Source organism: Phymastichus coffea, unplaced genomic scaffold (genome assembly GCF_024137745.1).
Source record: "Phymastichus coffea isolate CEN01 unplaced genomic scaffold, Cenicafe_Pcof_1.1 PCOF00001, whole genome shotgun sequence".
NCBI classification, from domain to species: Eukaryota; Metazoa; Arthropoda; class Insecta; order Hymenoptera; family Eulophidae; genus Phymastichus; species Phymastichus coffea.
In genome coordinates, this window is record NW_026706812.1 from 685,324 (window position 1) to 706,705 (window position 21,382).

Here is a 21,382-nt window from a genome sequence, read left to right on the forward strand (position 1 = left end):
AACAATAATGGGAACGATTAAGTAACCTGCTTTAACGTATCCAGTTTCCAATGAAAGTTATAAATATCGTCCGGTGAAATATCTAAATGATCTCAAACGTTATTTACAGACGAGTAATTATAATACCGCTCAGCTATTATATTTGCTATGTTAATCTATGAAAGGAGTAAATTTTTCGTTGTACGACTTAGTACAGCGCGAGATAAAAAATTTTGAAGATTTTGAGACATTACCAAAAAGAAATTTTGGAACGCAGAAATACGTTGAAATATTATTCGTGAAATAAAATATAGTAAATATTTTGGAGAAAAATTAGCTCGTTATATTGATGCAATACGCAAAATAAACTTAGCATTTGACATAAATAAAAATTTAGATGAGGAAGAATTAATAGATAAACTATCTCGGCGTTTTGATACAGACATACATCTATTAGTTCAAGCTAGATACATAAAAAATATTTCGGAGTTTATTAAAATCTTATTTTCTCTAGATAATGATAATTATATTAGTTCCCGTCATACTTAAAATGATAGCAGTATAAGACAACAAATAAGTAGTATAACTATTGAAAATAATAAATCAATTAATAAAAATAATAACAATAAAGTAAATAAGAACAAATATAATAAAAGTACAAAACCAATTCCACTAGATGAATCTAATACTTAATATCTTTAATATTGTAACGGGAGGGTAAATCTGCAAAATGAGAAATTTATTTAAGAACAAACTCCCACGATGCAGAACAAACCGCCGCTCCGTTAACACGTATGTTAATACGTGTATTCGCCTTAACGTCAGCTGACTTAACTTAGTTGTCTTCGATCAAGCAGAGTTGAACTCACCTTAAGTCACGTGCCTTGTGATACTCGATGAGTTTTAAGTGTAATCGACTTTGCTCCTAATCCACTTAATCCCCTAGCTGTAATCGGATTAAAACCTAAGCCTTTTTCAATTGCTTAAACTACTAGGAAAATTATATGACGAAATCGGCGAATAAGTTTAACAGATTTTATTAATAAATAATCTCTACAGTCTTTGTCGGGCCGAAAGACTGACGCACGCGAGTAGGATTTACAATTAAATAACTTTCGGTGAGAAAGAGAGAGAGAGAAGATTCGAATATTGGCGCGATCTAACGCTCGGCGCGAATACAAAAAATCAACGCTAACTCGGTTGGACAAAATACCAAATATATTTTATCACGCGATAATTAAGGGAGGTGCACCTACCCTGCGGTGCAATTACGGTGATCAGCCGTAATTGTTGAAGCAAATTAAAGGTGCTCCTCAGATCAGAATCAGCTGGGCTGCCTCGATCGCAAATCTGCTGTATAATAGCTGTTGCTTTTGCTGCTGCTTCCGTGATGCTGCTACTATCGCTGTTTCCTCGCTCACCCTTGCACACGTATCCAAGTAAACTTTTTATTGGCAAATCGGTGAAACACTGTGCTAAACTATTTTGGCGGTACTACACAAGTAACAGCTGAGGCTTAACTGCTAATTCAAAAGATCGCGCGCCCCCTCTCTCTCTCAATACTTAGAACTAACGCGCGAAAATCAGATTTACGAACGGTTCGATTAATTGAATCAACTACCGTTGCAATATACTTAATATACTTAATGCTAACATAAATATTACTTCTGGAAAATCGGAAAAATGCAACAAGTAGCAATATGAAAATCAAATAACACGTTAACATCGAAAGAATTGTTGACTATTTTTGAAGATCCTAGACGAGAAATTAATGGTGTGTAATTAAATAATGAAAGTAATAATGGGGGTAAATATTTATCCTGAAATACTTCTTTTACTAGATAGTATCCCCATAAAAACTTTACATGATTCAGATAGGGAAATTTCTGGTATTTTTGAGGAATTTTATAATCAAAATCTAAATATTTTTAAGGATAAACCAACTCTTTCGATTAGTGGGCATGTTACTAAAGTGGCTACGCGCCAAAAATCAGTAAGATTAAAAAAACAAATTTATTTAAATGTAAAATGGAGTAATCAATATATTAATATTATCTTCATAATCATTCCTAAATTAACAAAAGATTGAACGATCGGTTATAATATGATGAGAAATATAAAGATTAAACTCCATACATATAATGAAAAAGTTTATTACGAAATTGATAATAATTTATAAAACCTAAAATATAAATATTCATTTATAGATGAAAGTACTTTTCAAAGCTTAACTATTCAGTATGATACTGTCTCGGAATTTGGTAATGATCTGCCATCGCTCATTGATGTAACTGGAAATATAATAGACACTGGGATCGCAAAAGACGATTCTACGGAGCTAACTCGAGGGGAAATCAATGAGAAAATTAATGAAAGCTCAAGCCTAACCTGTGCTCAAAAAAATGAGATAGCTTCGCTCGTGTACGAATTTCAAAATGTACGAGGGTCGTTTGAAAAGTCCGTGCAAAAATAAAAACTGCTTGATTGTTTTTAATAAATCTTTTTTATTTTTCAACATAGTCTCCTTTTAGGATTATACACTTCATCCAACGCTGCTCTAGTTTGTTAATCCCTTCCAAATAATAGGATTTGGAGAATAGGGGGAATGTGAAACGAGTTGGATTCCTATCTACATCAGTTTTGCGGCCACAACTGCTAAGGCGTGAGCTGGCGCATTATCATGGTGGAAGAGGACTTTTTTGTGGGCCAATCATGGACGTTTCTCTAGCAACTCGGTTTTCAAACGATCTAATAACAATGAATAATATTCGCCTGTAATGGTTTTACCCTTTTCCAGATAGTCGATGAAGATTATTCCTTGCGAATCCCAAGAGACAGTCGCCATAACCTTCCCGGCCGAAGGAATTGTCTTCGCCTTTTTCGGAGCAGATTCCCCCTTGGTAACCCATTGTTTAAACTATTCTATGGTCTCAGGAGTGTAGTGATGTATCCATGTTTCATCTACAGTGATGAAACGACGCTTAAAGTCTTTCGGATTTTGCTGGAACAGCTGTAAACCATTCTTGCAACACTTCACACGATCTCGTTTTTGGTCAATCGTGAGCAATCGCGGAACCCATCTAGCGGATAGCTTTTTCATGTCCAAATGTTGGTGCAAAATATTATGTACCCGTTCGCTCGAGATGCCTACAGTACTAGCAATCTCACGCACCTTTACTTTTCAGTCAGCCATCACCATATCATGGATTTTATCAATGATTTCTGAAATAGTAACCGCAACAGGGCGTCCAGAACGTTCAGCGTCTTTTGTGCACGTATGGCCAGTCCGAAAATTTTGAAACCACTTATAAACTATTCTAATCGAAGGTGCATAATCACCATAATGTTTATCAAGCTTCTGTTTAATCTCCTGAGGCGTTTTGCCTTTGAAAAAGTAATGCTTAATCAATACACGAAATTCTTTTTCGTCTATTTTTTTACAACCTCTCGATTTCTTTGATTGAAACGAATGTAAAACGCAAAATAATTGGCCGAGCTGGCTGAAACTTGGTGTGTGCTCTTCCAAGATATGCCACTAACTAAAAATAACCTTGATACCCACTAGTAGCGCCATCTCTCTGACTTTGCACGGACTTTTCAAACGACCCTCATATTTTGTAAAAAAATTAGGCTTATTAAAAGTATATACTCATAAACTAATTTAAAAAAATAAAGATCATTACTTTTCAAAATAGTATCCTATACCTTCAAAACATCGAAAAAATGTTCGAATTTCAATCAAAGAAATGCTAAAATATGGCCTTATTCGTCGATCAGTTAGTAATTATATGTTAAAGGTATAAAAAAAAAACGGTTCAGTACGATTTTGTCTAGATGCCCGAAAATTATAGAAAAAGTTAGTAAAAGATTATGAAGCCCCACTACATACGAGGTGTGATCAAAAAGTAAGGTGAATTTTGAAATTTAGCGGGCTACGTCCGTTCGATCTTCGACTTTTTTATTTGGTTATGTCGGTACACTCGTCTAGAACATACGTTCCAAATTTCAGCTTTGTAGTATGTTTGGTTTGTTTGTGAGAGGCATCAAGGTTAGAAGTGTTTTGCGTGCTCCACGATTTGCTGCTGTCTAAAAACATGGATCAAAGAGTTTGCATGAAATTTTGTGTGAAAAATGGAATCAAATGTTCCAAAACACTTGAAATGCTGAAAGTGGCATACGGTGAGTCTATTTTAAGCCAAAAAAATGTTTACAAGTGGTATAAACTCTTCCAAGAAGGCCGAGAAGACACCGACGACGAACCTGGTTCTGGACGCCCCAGCACATCAACAACTGATGAGAATGTTGAAGAAGTGAAGAAAATAGTGTTGGGAAATCGTCGAATTACCATTAGAGAAATTGCTGATGATATTGGCATCTCATTTGGTTCGTGCCAATTAATTTTGACGAGTGTTTTAGACATGAGACGTGTGTCAGCGAAGTTTGTTCCAAAATTGCTCAATTTCGACCAAAAGAAACGTCGCATGAACATCGCCCAAGAGCTACTGAATGACGTCAACGATGATCCAGATATACTCAACAGGGTTATAACAAGTGACGAAACATGGGTATACGGTTATGACGTCGAGACTAAGACTCAATCGTCCCAGTGGAGGCATTCTGGATCACCAAGACCAAAAAAAGCACGCCAAGTTCGATCAAATGTAAAGGTTTTGCTTACAGTTTTCTTTGACTGCAAGGGGGTGGTGCATCATGAGTTTTTGCCACAGGGTAGAACAGTAAATAAGGAATATTACCTGCAAGTTATGCGCAATTTGCGCGAAGCAATCCGCCAGAAACTTCCGAATTTGTGGAAAAATAAAAAATGGCTTTTGCACCATGATAACGCCCCTGCTCACACATCGTTGCTTGTGCGCGAATTTTTGGCTAAAACCAACACAGTAACGATGCCACAGGCACCGTATTCCCCAGATCTGGCCCCCTGTGACTTCTTCTTGTTCTCAAAACTGAAGAGGCCCATGAAAGGACGGCGTTTTGCCACGATTGAGGAGATAAAGACGGCATCGAAGGATGAACTCAACAAGATCACAAAAAATGATTTTTTGAAATTCTTTGAGGATTGGAAAAAGCGTTGGCACAAGTGCATTATATCCGAGGCGGATTACTTTGAAGGAGATAAAATAAAAATTGATGAATAAATAAATTTTTTTGAGAAAAATAAAAATTCTCCTTACTTTTTGATCACACCTCGTATGAATGATATTTTTCAACATTGTTTCGGAATAAAATTTATATCTAGTTTTGATTTGACAAGTAGTTTTTGGCAAATTCCTTTCAAAGAAGAAAGTAAGAATTCATGTGCTTTGTTCGCAAACAAATTGCAAGCCTCCGACTTTGATTAACACTGAAGGAGCATAAATTAAGCAACATTAAATAAAAAAAAAAAGAAAGTAAGAAGTATACGGCATCTATTATTGAAGGTAATACCTAGGAGATTATTATAGTACCACTTGGTACATGCATTAGTACAGCGGCATTAGTAAGAGCTTTAAATTTATCAATTGGCGATTCAAACATCTTATAATCCCGTTTGTTCATGATATATTATGTATTACTAGAACATTTAATGAACATATACGTCATTAATGTACGCTATTTATTAGTAGGGATAATTCTACGAGGTGTGTTCAAAAAATACCCGGAATTTTTAATTTTCGCGGCTATGGAGAATCCGATTGTCAAATTTTTTTTATTGTGTTGGTATACATGCCCCTGAAGTATGATAAAATTTTCAGCTATATTCACTGTTTACTTTGTCTGCGGTAGTCGCTAAGGTTTGACGTGTTTTTATGAGCTCGGCGATTTTCGTTTTTTAAAAGACATGGATCAAAGAAGTTGTATTAAATTTTGCGTAAAAAATGAAATAAAGTGTAACAAAGTGTGTGAAATGTTACAAAAAGCCTATGGTGAGTCTGCTATGAAAAAAACAAGTGTTTACGAGCGGTATAAGCGTTTCCAAGATGGCCGCGTAGACATTGAAGATGACGAATGCTTCGGTCGACCCAGCACATCAACAATCGATGAAAATGTGAAAAAAGTGGAAAAAATGGTTCTGAATTATCGCCGAATCACAATTAGAGAAGTTGCTGATGAAGTTGGCCTATCAATTGGCTCATGTCATAACATTTTTTCAAATATTTTGGGCATGAAACGGGTGGCAGCAAAATTCATTCCAAAACTACTGAACTTTGATCAAAAAACAATCGCATGAACATCGCTCAGGAGCTGTTAAACGACGTCAACGACGATCCAAGTTTGCTTGAAAGGGTCATAACTGGTGATGAAACATGGGTGTACAGTTATGATATCGAAACCAAAGCACAATTGTTCATCTGGAAGCATTCAACGTCACCAAGAGCGAAAAAAGCACGTCAAGTTCGATCAAATGTAAAGGTTTTGCTTACAGTTTTCTTTGACGGCGGGGGCGTGGTGCATCATGAGTTCTTATCACAAGGTCGTACGGTTAATAAAGAGTATTACCTTGAAGTTATGCGACGTTTGCGTGAAGCAATCCGAAAATAACGCCCCGATTTATGGCAAAACAATTCATGGCTTTTGCATCACGATAACGCACCTGCTTACTCGTCGTTGCTTGTTCGTAATTTTTTGGCCAAAAACAATACGTAGTCGTGCCCCAACCTCCATATTCACCAGATATGGCTCCGTGTGACTTTTTCCTGTTCCCAAAGTTGAAGAGACTCATGAAAGGACGGCGTTTTTCCTCGATTGAAGAAATAAAGGCCGAATCGCTGAGAGTGCTCAAGGACATACCAAAAAGTGAACATCAAGAGTGCTTCGAAGATTAGAAAAAATGCTGGCATAAGTGTATTATATCTGGGGGGGGATTACTTTGAAGGGGACCACATTGATGTAAACGAATAAATAAATATTTTTTTGGAAAAACAATCATTCCGGGTACTTTTTGAACACACCTCGTACATTGAAATTTGCTAAATCTAAATTATTTCTAGAAGAAATTGAATTGTTATGTCATATTATTACTCCATGTGGTATTAAAGCTCAAAAAAGTAAATTGGAAATAATGCAAAATTATAAAGCTCTGAAAAACATAAAAAGCTTGCAAAGCTTTCTCGGATTTGTAAATTTTTATACAAAGTTTACGAAAAATTATGCCTGAATATGTAAACCTTTTGTGACAGGGCTGATAGCGATGTTCGCTAACCCTGTGCGCCGCACACTCCTCGCACGGATGTAGCGGCCGAGCGTGGCTATTGGTTAACATAGCATTCACGCGCTCGTGTCGTTGCAGGGCCTGGAGAGGGGAGAGCGCGGCTGGCGGAGAAGACGGTGCGAGAAGGAGCGAGAGCACCAAGAGCGTGAGAGAGAGCGAGAGAGGAAGAGGAATGGGCGAGAACGCGGAAAGCGCGGCTCGCGCCGCGAGAATTAGAAGAGCGGCAGAGATTGAGGACAGTTGGAGAGTGACCGTACGCTAATGAGGTCACGGCGCAAGAGAAGTTAGAACACGCGCCAGGAGAGAGAAACCCCAGGACAAGAGTAAGTCTTTGTGTGGCAAGTCTCCGGCTGCGGTTTGAGCAGCCCTTCCGGCGATCACCATAAGACGATCGAGGAGCCGATCCCGGCCGCCAGCTGCCAACCAGCCGCCGCCGGTGATCCAGCGAGCCCCACTGCCGGCTGGACTGGGATTCCGCCGTCACCGGCTCGCCACCAGCGAGCCGCGGGAGGAGCCACCCGGTGGGTTTGTTGCCTCTCTTTTCCGCGACTCTCTCTCACGTACCAGCTCTCGCCCGGTACGATGCCGCGAATTGACTTGTCGCGATCATTAGTTGAGCGAATCCGCTCCATTATATAATATTATATATTAGCCGCGTATGATAGTTGAGCGATCGCGCTCCTAGCCGCCGCCTGCTGTCGCGTTTGGAGGATTGAGCAAACGCGCTCACCACTTTTGTATTTATATTCGTAGATGTACTTTCGTTGGCGTAAATAAAAGGGATCGCCTCTTTGTATTCATACCGATTCTTTCTGTTCACCTTTTCCGTCATCGTGGTAGGTTCGCTCCCGTGGGAGTCAGCGCCGGCTTCCTTCACCGGAAAAAGACCCTTTATTAACTCGCAGGGGGCATAGCAGTGGCGCACTTGGCTATGTTTCGAGGATAAAAATCATATATGATCACGGTACTCAGTTCACTGTAGAAGCTTGGAAAGAAAAACTTTCTTTAGCTAATATAAAATTAATATACTCTAGTACTCGTCACTCACGGAGTAATATCGTGGAGTGGATACAGAGAGCATTGGAAAGATTTTTAAGGACTTACGCCAATGAAAATCACAATGGCTGGGCTCCGTTAATCTCCAAAATACAAGAAATTACGAACTATGTGTATCACGAAATAAATAAAATAAAACAAATAAAATAAGAATTAAAGCTTATAGAGAACTGGATTCATGAGACTTTTTTCACATGGATCATTCAGTCTCAAGAGGGGACTATGTAACGGTCCTATTTATGAACTCTTCTTTTATTTTTACTAGATTACTGCCACCCGCTAACTTGTTAATCTACTTACATCAATTAGTATATTAAATAGCGACACTTCACATATTATATGATTGTCTTAGTGCTAGAGTCAAATTTCATGACCATATAAGGAGTGTGACGTCACTCTACTTATAAATATAAATAGAATAGTTTTTATTGTTCAATTAAAATGCGTTAATTAAGAGTAATTTCAATGTAACAAAGTATTTTTTATATATATTTTTGGACATAGATTAAGATTATAATATTTTCTATTACTTTTACTTTTTTTATGATTTATCATATTGAATTTTAATGTGCAAATTAATTTGTTTATTATGTTGTAAATGTTATTTATTATAATAAAGTGGATATTTTGAACTCAAGATGACTATCAGAGAAAAAGGAGTAAGAATTCGTTTCATTGATAACAGCTCTGTGTGACTTATTATTGGTAAGTCTGGGTTATTTGAGACCCGAACTTCTCGTGGATTTAATATAATGGATCAGGATTGTTATTTGGATTTCCGTCAAGCAAGCGAACAGCCTTGTCGTTTGCGTTAGGAATTTCCAAGTAACTGGATTAAGGAAATTTATGTGCTTTGTATTATTGTGCTCGTACGTATTACTGGTTAAAGTAATGCATCGAAGCACAATATTCTAACTGCTTCCACTTTTACCCAATAGGATAGGATATTTTAAGTTATTCAACGTGATTCTCTTCGTTTAACGACGAAGTCTAATCGCACGTTAGCGGAGATCATCACGTCAATTCGCTGGGATGGCCAAAGTAAGAGTACCCCACCAAGCTCATCCGCTCTTATATACGAGTATACTGTATTCGCATGCGATTCTTATTTACATTTTTCTCTAAGCTTATTATGAATTTGTGAACTACGTCGGTTCGTTGCTCTCTTAATCCTATGTTTGTATAACCGAGTTCGGTTATGTGTATGTTACGTTAGTTATTACTGTTATCAATAAATAAACAATTAATAATTTATTTAAATAGCAATATATTTATAATTCATCAATTTTAATCAACTAATTTATTATTTGCGTTATAAGATTTTGCAAAAATACAAAAATTGATTATAATTCAAATGTTATTAACTAATTTAAGTAGTTTTTTTTGGAATTACGAGCGATAAACTATTGATATATGTAAAATTTTATCACTATTTTATTGTAAATATTGCACTATTATATTAAACTAACTTTATTAGATATTAACTTTTGACTATACTCTTTGCGATAAGTATAAATTATACGTAAATAATCCATATCTACTTCTGTAAATTTTACATGTTTTAGAATTTCGTTATTGCTGTCTATTATCTTGTAAACAAGAGAAAATGATTTTGCACACTTACGTATACAGCTCGAAGAGGGCTGTCGTGCGAAAATAAGCGGAAAAATCTGTGTATAAATACGCTGATTTTTGCACAGGTTAGCATTCTCTCCTAGCCTTGCAAAGTGAGCGCTTGAGATTGAATAAATTTGGCTTATACCTAAGTTCTTTCTCTCAAGTGATTAACTAAGCAATACTTTCCTTTCCTACTCTAATTTATGCTCGACTTATATAACATTTCGCGCTATGAGAAATTTGGGCTGAATAACATCTATTTTCTTAGAGAGGCTTGTGCTTTGCTTATGGGACACTTCGCAACATAAGAAATTAGGGCAAAGTCTATCTTTGCTGAACCCAATTCAAATAATCATAGATATTTCATTTATAATTTTATTTCAAACTCAATATTCATAAATATTTTCAAAGTTAAAACGAATTCTTACTCCTTAACGTGACAGACTACGAGAGTACGAACAGAATAATAAATAAAAGGTTTCATTAACTTCACATGCACAACATCACATCGCGAAGGTGTAGGTGAATCAGTGGCTGATCAGCCTACCTTTCTAAACCTAATTACTACAATTAATGCCTGATAAACAATTCCACCATTAATGTAGCTGCCGGGATAGCTGGTAGATCTGCCACACTAACCACCCATCAGCTGGCGCCTAAACATGCAAGAAAAAGAGAAAAGAAAGAACACGGCACCGACCTCGACCGTCAGCCCCTCTGACGGCTGGAACACGTCGTTGGATGACGTCATTGATGTGCTCCTTCCCGATGAGCGCCTCGCTGATATTATTGCCGTCGCTCTTTGTTCTCTCGCTCGACCTCTCGCTCGCTCTCTCAAATATTGCTGCTTCAAAATCGTCGTCGCTCGTCGTTGTTCCTTGACGATTGTTGTTCCCGCTATTGTTCGCTCGCTCGGTGACTACAGCAGCGACGATGGCCGTCACGCGCGCATTCACGCACCTCGCAGGCTACCAACACGCATCGATGCCGGGTATCCTTTGGGACATAGCTCGACGCGATACAGCCAACACCCTGTTTCTCGTCCGCGCACCGGGTGTGCCTCCAAAAAAAAGAAGTTAGCAAGGTCTCGTGTATGACTCCCGAAAACCGTTGAAAATTCGGTTCAATCTATGCGCGTGATGGTCTCTGTTAATGCTCAGGAGATATTTTCCTCAAAATTAGCACGAGGATTCTCAACTGGAATACTTTCTCTCTCTCTCACTCCTCTTTTTTCTTTCACGCCAACCTGATCGCTCCGTCCGTCAGTTTATTCCGTACGCCGCACCTCGAAAACAAAAGCCAAGTATAAGTCTGCCACACGCACACACTCTCAGCTTGGCGGGGCGCGCGGACATTGACGAGAACCAAACGGACGAAATCGGCTTAGCCGAAATTCTCCGTTACAATACAACATGAAGATTTATGTCTTTAACCATTGAAAAGTTCTCTACACATCGTTGGAAAAATAAGAAGACGAGATGGTAATGCTGTTACTAGGATAACGTTCGTAATAATGCTACACGCTACTTATTCAAATATATCCGCTATGAAGTTAATACCATTGAGATAGACAAATGTATAAATGTTGGATCCATAAGTACTATAAAACGTTTGGTTTCATTGAATCAAAATCAAAGTGCGTTACCTGAAAATGTTGGATTGCTTGATAGTGAAGAAATTGAGATAATAGCTGACAAGTATGGTACTTTGATGTCTCAAAATAATTTTCCATGATTTTAAGATTTGCTGAATACTGCTACATAATTGTTGTGAATGTAAAACATGAAGTTATAGTCTGACACGATCAAGAAATAATTTAGTGCATGTGATGTAGCTAATTACTTATTATTTAGTTCGTACACTTATGATATCTCGCGTTATTGAGTAAGAATTCGTTTCAAGTTTAATAAAGTAAGTATGACTAAAATATTTATGATGTATAATTTTGATCTTACGATTGAAAATCATAATGAAAATATATATCCATTCATTTGGAATGGAATTGAGGAATGACAGATTTTGCCCTAATTTCTCATGTTGCGAAGTATCCCATCAGCAAAGCATAAAACTCTCTGGGAAAAAAGGATGTGATTAAGCTTAAATTTCTCACAGTGCGAAGTGTTCTAAGAGTAGAGCATAAATCACAATAGGAGGAAGAAGGCTTGCTTAGCTAATCACAAAAGAGAAATAACTCAGGTATAAGCCAAGTCTATTCAATCTCGAGTGCTTACTTTGCAAGGCTAAGAGAGAATACCCCCCCGCCATTGCAAAATTGAGCCTATTTATACAGGTTTTAGAGCCCCGTTGACGCCGGATAGCCCTTTTTACGCTGATTTCGCAAATGTGCAAAATCATTTTCTCTTGTTTACAATAAAACGGACAGCACTAAAGAAAAGTTAAATATTGTAAAAAATACAGAATGTAATATAAATAATTTACGCTGTGACGGTAAACGTCAAATTAGCGCTAATAATCTAACCTACTTGCTGCCTGCGGGGGCAGCACCTACCGGGGAGACGAAAAACGTAACGATGGAAATCGGCACACGAGCAGACGGAACACGCGCGATTGAAATTGAACCAGTGAGGGTTCATCCATCGTCGCGCTCGTCCGTTTTTCGCTGTCAATTACCGATACGCGAGCCGCAAAGACCAAAAATCAAAAACAGAACGTCCGTACCAGTGCTAACTTAGAGTGATCGCTGTTACCTAGGTGCCGACGGAAAAGCGTCGTCCCCTGCGAGATTGACAGTGTGTGTGTGAAGTTTCGCCATCGAAGGCGAAACCACGTGTGCGCGAATTCGCGATCCGCGACACAAAAAAAATAGAGAGTTTTCTCGCAGCACGAATTATTGTCGCCGTCTTCGTACGTCTGCAGAATAAAGATAAGCTGGCCAGCTTGATCTCGCGAACGCGATTGCATGTGTGACAACTAATTTTCCGCGTCCGAAGCGTGCATATGTAGTAGCTCTACGAACAAAGAGCAGCGAGCGTCCCGACACTGTATGTTGTTGTCGAGCGAGCGTCGATGTAAATATAAACACGCGGGCCGATCTAATGTAGCATTTGATAGGCAATAAAAGGTTTCGTCCGTGATATTAACAAGTGCTCTCAGCGTGTTTATTCCGTAATAACTCCACTCCTTGTAGATTCGTTGATTTATTGGTTGACTGACACCCGTTTCCTCTTGCTCTCCGACTTTCTTATTTGACATAGGTGATTGCGAGCGCGTTTACGCGATCACCGTAATAAAAATAATTAAACGGTAAGCAACCCCGTTACAACGCATAATTTGCAATTATTATTAAAATCGTAGTTAAAAGTTGTTAACTAACAAAATTAGTTAACTCAATAATGCAAATTTTACAATAAAATAATAAAAACTTTTTACATAGAAAAATAATTAATCGGTTGTAGACATAATTACAAATAAGAAAATCATTAATTGTTTAATAATATTTGAATAATAATTAATTTAAGTTTTTGGCTAAATCTTATAATGTAAATATAAAATAGGCTAATTAAAAATGACAAATTCTAACAATTTCGTTAGTAAGTACAAAATCAACGCTTTCGATTAATATACTTTTATTTGTTTGAATAAATTATTAATTTTTTTTTATTGATAACAATAGTAACTAAATTGCTATCAATAAAACGAATTTTTACTCATGTTTCTAAGATTGTCATCTCAAGTTCAGAGTATTCGCTTTATTACAATAATTAATATCGGCAATGTTATAAATAAATTAAGTTTGTACATTAAAATTCAATGATATTCAATAGTTGAAAGTACTTAAAAACATGATAATCTTAATCTATGCCCAAAATCTTACATACAAAATACTTTGGTTCATTGAAATTACTATTAATAACTAATTTTAACTAAACAATAAGAATCAGCATATCTATATCTATAAGTAGAGTGATGTCACACTCGTTATATCGTAATGAAATTTGATTCTTGCTCTAATACAATCATAGAATACGTGAGGTGGCGCTATTTTGTATGCTAATTGATGGGTGTAGATTTCCAAATTTAGCGGGTTGCCGTAATTCAGTAAAAATGAGGGAATAGTCTAGTAGCTCATAAATAAGACTGTTATACGCAGTCATATAAAACTTGATGAAAATTAATAATACTGATGAGTATGAGCCATTTAAAATAGACCTCATACAAATCAAATGATTGATTCCTTATGTAATTATGCCATATGTGTGTAAAATATAGTTATTCAATTTTATTCTGCAACGATTACCGAAAATCGTTCGACTCGCGTAGGTTACGAAGCGGCTGAGCGTAGCAGCCGCGATCGGTTTGAGAGAGAGAGGGCGCGTAGGGGCAATGACCGTGAGGGGAGAGTTCGACAATCAGTATGACTGTGTCACTCAGTCCGGCTAGGTCGTAGCTATTGTTTTTGTGCTGCCAACGCATTTGGATAACTGTGAGTGAGATCAGGAAGCCAGGGTATATTGTTGGAGAGAGCTGCAGTGGGTGTATACATTGCGAGGCGTGTGTAGAGGCGACAAGTGACGATAGACAGTGCGGTGGAACGAGTTCGCGCACTGTTCAACGTGCGCGGCTCCGTCACCTGCGATACCAGTGGCGAATGGAGTTCCGGGTGCGAGCACTGTTCGACGGGCGCGATCTCGGCAGCTACGAGAGTGACCTCGACAACAGCACAAGGACAGAGTGCGGAGTTACGGCAGCAGAGCGGCGAGCATCGAAGCGTCCGATCAACAGCTAGTGCGCCGGATACGGTTGGCCACCGTATTCCTATCTGATCCGCGGTAGGTGCTCAAAATTATCTATTGTTGTTTGTAGGCAATCCCGCGCAGCGTGCGCGGTGAAATTGTTTAAAGCGTGCGAGCGTTTAGTCCGCGACGATCGCGATTTTCTCTCTCTCTCTCTCTCCCCTCATTTACGCCGCCAAGTGGCGAGTTCGGGAACCCAACTCCGCTTGGCGAGGGAACTCTGCGCAGGCGCACTCCCGGATAAGGTAGGTTAACGTGCTTAAGGTACGTAGATAACAAGGCGTCGTTTGACCGAAATAACGAGTAGGTTTAATAGGTTAACGGTTAAACGGCAGCCTGTTACAATTCAAAGAGATGTACCTTTTCTATGAGTTTTCGATTGTAGGAACTAGATAAGTATCGAGGTTTATTATAAAGATGAAAACATCTTTAAACAGTAAAATCATCCAATCAATTAGAAAAAGCAAGATGTATCATATTAGCTTTTCAAACAAAATTCAAGTTTGATAAAACTAAAAATCCAAGCAGATTTCATCATTGCACCATAACGAATGTTAAATTTTTTTTTAATTCTAAGTAATACTTGTATGGAAATAAAAATTTTTATATAAGTAATAATCAATATTCTGTGTTATATGACATGTATGCCAATTTTCAACTGGACTGTTACAGCAGAGACGGTATGGTCAATTCACTTATGGATCGAAAACAATTCATTATGCAAGTACCACAAACAGTAATAGATTGTTCTAAACAAAATGAATCATTGAAAGAAGCTGCTGTAGATTTACGTCCAGAGTTTGAAACCAAAAATGATATTCCAACGAAAACAGCTGCATATTGTTTAATTTTACACGATCATATAATTAAGTGTAATTTAATATATGGTCACGTTAAAAAATTTATATAAGTATTATAATTTATTAGTCATATATAGTTTTTTATGAAATAAATGTGTTTAAAATTTTAAACGTATTCAAATTTCGTTGATTTTGTGGATTTTCCATTAAACCTTATCCCATAGGACATTGGTCGTGTATCATCTCAGGCAACAATGTACACGTGTCGGTACACAGTGTCAGTCAAATACGCCGATAATTTGACAATCTATCGATTACTGACTGCCGGTATAGTAGGAATCAAAAATAAGGATAGTAAGTGGCTCAGTACTCCTATAGCCCTAACTACCGGCTACATTTACATTTAATACTCAGCATATGCATTATTCAGCATTGAGTATATTCGGTAAGAGATTTAAAAAATATAATATTTTATAATCGTTCAGAATTCACTTTTTTTAACAGTTCAAAATACCAAAAAGTTCTTCACTTTGTTCAACGGTTAAAAACAACATTAATAAATGGATTCTTGATTTACTGACGGTTTGTCGAATCATCTACGAATTTATTAATCCATCAATAGTTTATTGAATTTATATAGATGTATAACGCATAAAAGTATTTAACTTGAAAAGTTTTACCAAACTTTATATTTAGGTTAATTTTTAATCAAAGTTATCGTAGTTATCCTAATACTTAGAAATAAAGCCAAAAGTAAATCAAATCATTTTTAAATAATAATCTTTCATATAACAGATGCACAACATCAGCCATAGAATAAGAGATGGGCTGTACATATTGCCCGTACAATTACAAGTTATATCCACGCTTATTTGTGTTATAATCATTGTTTTTGGATTTTCCGGTAATGTACTGGTAAGTAAAATTCATGTACTGATAAATTTACTGGTGATTAATTTCATTTTCTTATGTTATCTTAATAAATTAACCTTATGTTATACAAGGAATTCTATTTCAATCGATCTATCGGAAAATCTTGGAAAGTTGCTTATCCACTGAGCTACTGTGACCCTAATCTGAACGTAGAATTTTGCGTTCTTTCAGAATTCTAAGTCAAAAAAAATAACATAGGTGAAACTCCCATTAAATTGGCAATTGCAAGTATGAGTTTTATAAGATTCTGGTGGTGCTACTCAGCTATGGTGTCGATTTAAGTAATTTAAAATTTAATTGTAAAGATCCAATGTGGTTCGGTCATCCTCATTTTATTCCAAACATAAGCTCAGTACCACAAGTAGTCGCTTGTAACAGGCTGCCGTTTAACCGTTAACCTATTAAACCTGTTTGTTATTTCGGTCAAACGACGCCTTGTTATCTACGTGCCGTAAGCACGTCAACCTACCTTGTCCGGGAGTGCGCCTGCGCAGGATTCCCTCGCCAAGCGGAGTTGGGTTCCCGAACTCGCCACTTGGCGGCGCTGTCGCGCTTGCTTAGCAGCGCTCCGTCGGCCGCTGCTGGAAACTCGGGTTGCAAGCCGCTTCTCTCGTTATCTACGCGATCCGTGTCTTTTTACCGGCTTATTCGAACCGAATGTAAATAATAACATGCATTCCGGACAAAGGAAAGACGAAACAATAACTCGACTACGAATAGCTGTTAAACGCTTTATTGAATTCTATCAATTACACGGGGGGGATTTGCCGAGAGACTCACGCACGCGAAATCGGTTGACAATATAATCGAGGGGAGAGAGAGAGAAAAACTCGCGATCGTCGCGGACTAAACGCTCGCACGCTCTATAACTTCGCCGCGCACGCTGCGCGAGATCGCACGCCAGATACAATAAATATATGATGTCGTGCACCTACCACGGAGTCGTTGTGGATAACGGTGGCCAACCGTATCCGACGCTGTAGCTGCGGGATAAACGCTCCTGCGCTCGCAAGACTGCTGCTGTTGCGCTCCGCTGCTGGTCGTTGTGCTTCTCGCCGGATTTGCTGCTGCTCTCGCCGCACTCAGCACACCACGCTCAAGTTTTCGCTCGGGGAAACTTCCTTTCTCGCACAACCACGGAAACGCGTTGACAGCTCAAAAGGGGTAGCTCGATGTAGCCGGACTGAGTGACACAGTCATACTGACTACCGAACTCTCCCCTCCCGGTCATTGCCCCTACGCGCCCTCTCTCTCTCTCGAACCGATCGCGGCTATTCTGCTCAGCCGCTTATTAACCTACGCGAGTCGAACGAGTTTCGGTAATCGTTGCACGCTATATAACTGAGTTAATATTCATTTGAAGATAATTTGACAATTTCAAAGATTTTTATACTTGATGTTGATGAGTGTGAATGCTGAAGTGTACATAACAGTGATATGCAATTTTATTTGATTGACCTACTGCAGGATATGGTTCTCCGAAGCATATTAAACATGTCCTTAAAAAAGCTTTGGATTATAAGCTACGGTTGAAGAGGAAATTATGGATTGGATATATATTCTCATTGGATAATATTTGAGATGTGTGCGAATGTGTCAGTTATACATAGATGAAGATTTTCTATAAGTTTAGTTATATGTTATAACGGAGTTAATGCTCCGTTTTTATTCCGATTATTCACGTGGCGCGCAATCATATCGAGATGCGCGCGGTGTTATCGAAATATTCTAATTCGCTAATCGGAGAGCAGGAGGGAACAGGAGTCAGTCAATCAACTTGCTACTCGTTAGAAATAACAACATAGAAATTATGATCTGTAACACATGCGAGTTAGTTATTTACCTATTCTCTACAATATACTTGGCCCGCGTGTTTATGTTTACGAAGCGTACGTGCGTCAATAGCATGCAGTGCCGGAGCGTCCGCAGATCTTTGTTCGCAGAGTTAATATGCACGGTATCGATTTTTATACAGTACGAGGGATTAATGATTCGTTTCGCGCAGTCATACGAAAAGTCGCGATACTAAGCTGGCCGGCTTACCTTATTAGCGATCGTACAATGAACAAGAGAGGGAACAAGTTCGTGTATCAGCCTCCGGGATGTCAGTTCGTACACGGTTTCGCCCTCGATGGCGAAACGCTGCACCCACGCACACTCGCACACACTCTCACAACAGTGACGACGAAAGTACGGCTGGTGTAAGTGTCCCTCTTATTCAGCTGGCTTGTTTCAGCGCTCGGAAACTTTGGAAAAACTCTTGTTATTACTGCGGCTAGATGCTTGGATTACCAATCCTCGACTCGTTCATTTATATTCGCGCGCATTCCGTCCCGACTCATACCGGGTTCCCTTTTTCTATTTTTCCCCAACCAGTAGGTGCAGCCCTCGCAGGCAACCGCATGGTTGAGGCGATAGCGTTAACAAGACGTTTACCGTCACAGCCCTCTTCCACTCTAGACCTAGGGGGTCCTTGACGAGAGAATAGTTAGCGCCATTCCCGTCGAGGTTAAGAGGATAAAGGTCAATAAAAGGTCATGTTCTACGTGGTGTTTCTTATGATGTATTTAAATAATCTGGGATCGGCCCTGCCCACGGGGGTAGGAACCTTTCACCAGGAAGGTCACCGGGTTACTTCCCGGCCTTCTTCGTCCAGCTTGGGGCGTCCGCGCGCCTCCCAGCCCAGCCTCTCGATGACTAGGTCTGGATGCTGTCGAACACGAGGGCAACGGTCCGTGCAGGTCACCCTGGGGTAATGGCATATATTGCACCCTTCCCACTGGGCACGAGACAGGTGCCCCGAGGGAGGCCTTATTCCCTGGGGTGCAGCGGCAACCCATCGCATCGATTCGGGGCGGACCACAACGGTCTTTCAACCGTGGGGTCCTCACCCGTGGACCCCACCACAAGATTGATGTGGATGTGGGTCCGGTTGCTTAACCCCCGCTGCTGCCATTAACGTTCACCACCAGGTTCACCCCGCACGTCCGCTTGTCCTGGTGTGCCGCGGCTGCTGGTCCGACCTCTGGAGCCTATGGTCGCACTTCGGTGGATGAAAGTTGGGCGGTGACATCAGGTGTGCCACCAACCGGGCCCTCGAGAGCCTGGCGGTGACGCCGTTGCACCTCCTTAAGTGCTTGCGCGAACTGTCGCCGTCGGGACACCACCTTGCTCCAATGTTCGACATCACTGGGGCGGTGTCCCGCGGCCGTATATGCATCGAATTCCGCATTGGACAGCATTGAGGGTGGTCCAGCCTTGCTTGACCTCCCTCAAGCCCTCCACGATTTCCTCCCAGGTTCGTTTACCAGGCAGGATGCCTGGCTGGTGTAAACAAACACCGTTCGAGCCGCGACTTAACGCCACCTCCCTTCCCTGCCTCAACCAACCTTTTCAAATTCCTTTGTTTCCACAATTGCTTTTCTACTTTACAATTACGATCTATAATTTCGTGCCCTGTCTCTCTTTTTCACGATTATTTCAATCCCGATTTCCGCGAGCTCCTCACAAGGGATGCCATGTAACACGTACCTTAACAATTTTCGAATTTCGCGTGGAAAATAATCCCAAATAGTGTCGCGTCACAAATTATTTTAAGGGGAGAGGTTCGGATGGCGTATTCGCTTCGTCGCGGAAAATTAATGAGGACTTATATCATCCGGCAGTATCGATAATCGCGGTTTACCTAATTACAAGAGAGACTGGTTATACAAAGAAAATCATCTATTTGAATAGTCATTAACATTTTATTACAAATCTTATTTTACATACAGCATTCGACGCGAGTTCCCACGAGTGCGGTGCGAATTCACGCACGCAGCCACTCGTCCACGTCCGGCAGATACGATGCTCAGAGAGAAAGAAATCGAGGCTCGCATCGAGAAATGAATAAGGGTACCTGACCTTAGAAAGGAGCGCTGTAGTGGAAATCCACGTCCGCTGGACCAACTATGTAGTCCTCGAACAAGGTGGATATCGATGGAGGCGCAGTTGATCTTCCTCTTCAATGCTATACACTCTCGATAACAATTAGCTGGTCACGCACTTTTTCTCGTCGCGAGGCTTATCTAGCTGAGAATTCGTCGCTGATCAAAGCCATGCTAATGCCGCGATCTTACGCTTTCCGCCGCGTCTTCCGCGCCCCTCCCTACAGGTACCTAATCGGCCGAGCGCCGCCAGCTACGCACACATGTACGACTCATGCCTGCGACACTATTTCTCTCTCTCTTCCTCCTCTGCTCTCCGCTCTCGTTCCATCCCTCCAGCGCCAAGAATCTACGCCGATCAGGAAGCAAACCTGCAACAAAGCCACATCGTGCGTCCATACTCGGTTTCAATCGACCGAGACCGATATGGCAGCGGCTCAGAGGAAGGCACGCGGATGAGAGAGAGAGGCGAACAAGGGCAGCGAACTCAACGGTCGCTTTGCCCGTCACAATAATTGAATTAAAAATTGTTCATAACAATTATGTAATTGATTTAAATTGCACGAATCTTAAATATGAATAAAATGCGTATCATAATAACAAGCAATACATTGACCACCTACGCAGTTTTTAGATAAATCATTACAGCTGTGTAATATTTGTATATGTACCGAATCGAAGGGAATTGTTTCAAACCACTGACAACCTGGAGCTAGCACGATTTTTTGGAGAGATAATATACTTCTAGGTACAATAATACGATTAGAATTGAGAGAATGTGCACGCAAAATACTGTGAAATAGATCAATATGATTGTCCGTCAGTTTGGATCCATCTTAAAGTATTTTCCTATCAGGTTGACTGATTTTATGACGGTAAATTGCATTTGGCTTAGTCATAATATTGTTTTATACTAATATATGCAAATATTTTAAGTAATATGAGAACAAAAATTGATATATCTTTTGTACTAAAATTTTATTTTTTATATTATATTCTTTTATACATGTACATGTATTGTAACGGGGTTGCAACCGTTTAATTAATTTTATTAGGACGATCACGTAGATGAGCACGCGTAATCACCTATATCAGACACGAAAGTCG